General features: G+C 41.7%; 1 non-coding gene across 1 annotated transcript; it reads left to right on the top strand.

Annotated features, from left to right (window-relative positions):
• The first annotated feature begins 796 nt into the window (after nucleotides 1-796).
• TRNAC-ACA lies at nucleotides 797-869 on the top strand. Its single transcript has one exon. It is a non-coding gene; the product is annotated as a tRNA-Cys (tRNA).
• The last annotated feature ends 3,014 nt before the right edge of the window (nucleotides 870-3,883 follow it).

The following is a 3,883-nucleotide window of genomic DNA, read 5'->3' as shown; positions in this document are numbered from 1 at the left end:
GATCAGTCCTGGGTATTCATTGGAAGGACTGATGCTGAAGCTGAAACTCCAATACTTTGGCCACCTGATGCAAAGAGCTGACTCATTTGAAAAGACCCTGATGCTGGGAAAGATTGAGGGCAGGAGAAGGGGATGACAGAGAATGAGATGGTTGGATGGCATCACCAACTCAATGGACATAAGTTTGAGTGAACTCTGGGAGTTGGTGATGGACAGGGAGGCCTGGCATGCTGCAGTTTATGGGGTCACAAAGAGTTGGGCACAACTGAGCGACTGAAATGAACTGAACTGAAGCACAGCTTGAATCCAGGAAATGTGGTGACTCCAGTTTTGCTCTTCTTTCTCATTACTGCTTTGGCTGTTCAGGCTCTTTTATAAATCCATACAAATTTTAGGATTTTTTTTCTATTTCTGTGAAAAATGACATTGAAATTTTGATAGGAATTGCATTGACTCTATAGACAGCTTTGAGAACTTTGGGCATTTAAACAATATTAATTCTTCTGATCTATAAACACAGGATGTCTTTCTTTCCATTTTTCTGTGTCTTCCATTTCTTTCATCAGAGACATAGTTTTCAACATAGAGATATTTCACTCCTTGGTTAAATTTATTCTAAGTATTTTTTTACCGATGATATTCTAAATGGGATTGTTTTATTTCTTTGTTAGATGTTTCATTGCTAACATACAGGAAAGCAAATGATTTCTGTATGTTTACTTTGTATCCTAGAGATTTACTAAAGGCATGTTTAGGTCTAAGAGTTTTTGGTGACATCTTTAGGGTTTCCTGAGCTTCCCTGGTGGCTCAGATGGTAAAGCGCCTGCCTACAATGCAGGAGACCCAGGTTCGACCCCTGGGTCAGGAAGATCCCCTGGAGAAGGAAATGGCAACCCACTCCAGTACTCTTGCCTGGAAAATTCCATGGATTGAGGAGCCTGGTCACAAAGAGGAGCCTGGTGGGCTACAGTCCATTGGGTCGCAAAGAGTCGTACACGACTGTGCAACTTCACTTCACTTTTACTTTAGGGTTTCCTACATACAGTAAGTCCCCTACAAATGAACTTTCAGGTTGCAAATTTTCAAAGATGTGAACACACATTCCATCAACATCAGGCATGAGTGAAACTACAGTTTGCCCCTGCCTCCTATTGCTGACAATCTTTGAGCTCCACCGTCTCCCACCTCCTCTCCCTCCTCCAGGCGGTAACTCTTCTTGCCTGTTCACTCCATGCCAGCACCTGTGTGTCAGCCGTTTTACTGTACAGTGTACTTTTCAAGGTACTGTATTTTAAGATCAAAAATGTTTTTGCTTGCTGTTTACATATTATCTGTGTGGAAAGTATTATAAAACTATTACAGTACAGTATTATATAGCTAATTGTATTAGTTGGGTACCTAAGCTAACTTTGTTGGACTTACAACAAATTGGACTGAACAATGTGCTCTGAGAACAGAACTCGTTTGTATGTAGGGGACTTACTGCATAGGATTTTGTCATCTGCACATAGAGAAAATTTTACTTCTTCCTCCTCCTCCTCCTCTTCCTCTTCCTCTGCCTCCTCTTCCCCCTCTTCTTCTTCCTCCTCTTCTTCCTCCTCTTCTTCTTCTTCCTCTTCCTTTTCCTCTTTTTCTCCTTCCCCTTCCCCTTCTCCTTCTTCTTCATAGATTTGGATCCTTTCTGTTTCTTCTTCTTGCCTGGTTGCTCTGTCTAGAAATTCCAGTACTATGTTACGGTTTTCCTGACTTACACAAAATACCTTAAAGTTATAAGGTATTTTTTTATTTTAAGCTGATAACAACTTAACTTTAACAGCATACAGAAACCTTATACTTTTACTTCTCCTCCTTACTCACATTTTACGTTATCAATGTTACACTTTACATCTTTTTTACATTATGTATCCAATAACAAATTATCATTACATTTTTAATACATTTGTTTTAAATTTTTAAGCTGGAGTTGCAAGTGAATTATGAACCACAGTTACAATATTAGAGGATATCTGATTTTGATTATATTTTATCATTACCAGTGAGCTTTACACATTTGTACATTTTTTCATGTTAATTAATTTTTATTTCCACTTGAAGAACAGCCTTAGAATTTCCTGTCAGGCAGGGCTAGAGGCAAGGAACTCCCTCAGCCTTTTTTTGCACAGGTAAGTCTCTCTCTCTTTCATTTCTGAAGGGCAGCTTTGCCAGGTATAGTATTCTCCTGTGATGATGGCTACTCTGTGGCCCTTTCTGTCTTTACCAGAGATCAGAGGCTATTTTGTGCCTCTCCTATAAGACTCCAAACTACACCCAAATTAAGTCCTGAGCTCTCTAGTATATATGCTTCTGGCATCTACTGGCCACAGGCAGGGCTGTCCACAATAACTCAAGACTTGTTCCTGAAGCAGATGTCACTGAAAGATAGGAATTTTTCAAGATACTAAGTATGTGGTGTCATGATTATTCCCAGATGAGACATGGGCTAGCTTTAGAATTCAAATTGCCATTGTCTGAATGGCAATTGTGATTGACTTTTACTGGTTAGTGGGAAAAGACTAACGTGTCCACTATAAACTTTGGTAGGAATGCTTTAATATGTTCCCATTCATCATCCCACCACAGAAACCTAGTGATGATGGTAGAGTGTTTGATGTTATCTGGGTTCCTGGCCACACAATCTCTCTCTTTGGCTACTCATCAAAGTTGAAAATCTACCCTTATTAGAGGTTTCATCTCTACCAAGATGACGAAGAGAAGAGGGTGAGGTCAGCGTGCTTGACCTGGGCTCGCTTCCTACAAGGTGGCCTTGGCCGACTGCCTCCAGCCCAGATCGCAGCCCCTGCAGGGCAGCTTCTCTCCTCAGGTCCTGTACCTAGGAGTGGTACAGCCCTAGGGCACTGAGCTACCTCAAATAGTGCTGCTATTTTAGTGTTTCATCTACCTCCTGATAAAATCCTATCTAATTCAGCAAAGACGGGCTCCAACTCAACAGACTGACATGCCCTTCCACTTGTTAGAACATCCTTTTGTTGCCATGTTACACGTCAACATCATGTGACTTCACCTAAGAAATAAAAAACAGAAGCTGGTGATCTGATGCAAAGGTGACCCAGGCAACTGCTACACTTCCCTTATTTGAGTCAGTTCTCCAGTCTCTGTGAATTGAAGCCAATAATGGTCACTAGTCCCTTTGCAACTGTTCACCTCAAGTTGTGATAGTATTCTCTTCTTGTTGGTAGTGAAGGTGACTCTAGGCTGAGCTTTAGGAAGAAAGGAAGGTCTAGCATTGGCTACTGACTGCAACATTGAGTCAAATGACAAATGGACATGACAGATACAAGTTAAAATATAAATACAAAGCAATTTGTGGAAAAGTCCATTCTAGTTTTGTTGTTTTTTTTTTTAATGTGATGCTCACCCATTTCCTTAACATGGGTTAAGCACCTGAACCATTCCCCAGTTATAAACACAAAGATACCAACCAGGGTTCTTGGCCTTCTGCAATCAATAGAATTGATCAGAAACCAGACTAGAGATTCAGGCAAGGCTTTATTGGGGTCCCTGCTGCAGCAGGGGTGAGTGAAAACAAATACAGTTTCCCTCGCTCACTCCCCAAGGCCGGAGGTGGGGAGCTGGCTCTTTCCATAGGGTGAGGGTAGCAATGTGCCTGGGCTCCAGTCAGAGACGCGGCTTAGGGGTTTTGCCTACCACCCTCCCCCGGTGGTGGTGACTGCAGGGAGCACGTGTAGTCCCTGCTTTTGCTCCCAGCTCTTCAGAAGTGGCAGTTGGGCTTTCTGGCCTTTTTGTATCTTTTTGTCTATAATTTGCCCAAACTGGGCATGCATGAAGTTGTTTTTAGTACCTTATAGTTTCTTTGTATTTTGTT

Source organism: Bos indicus x Bos taurus, chromosome 8, assembly GCF_003369695.1.
Source record: "Bos indicus x Bos taurus breed Angus x Brahman F1 hybrid chromosome 8, Bos_hybrid_MaternalHap_v2.0, whole genome shotgun sequence".
Classification (NCBI taxonomy): Eukaryota; Metazoa; Chordata; class Mammalia; order Artiodactyla; family Bovidae; genus Bos; species Bos indicus x Bos taurus.
This window is presented reverse-complemented; position numbering and strand designations above follow the sequence as displayed.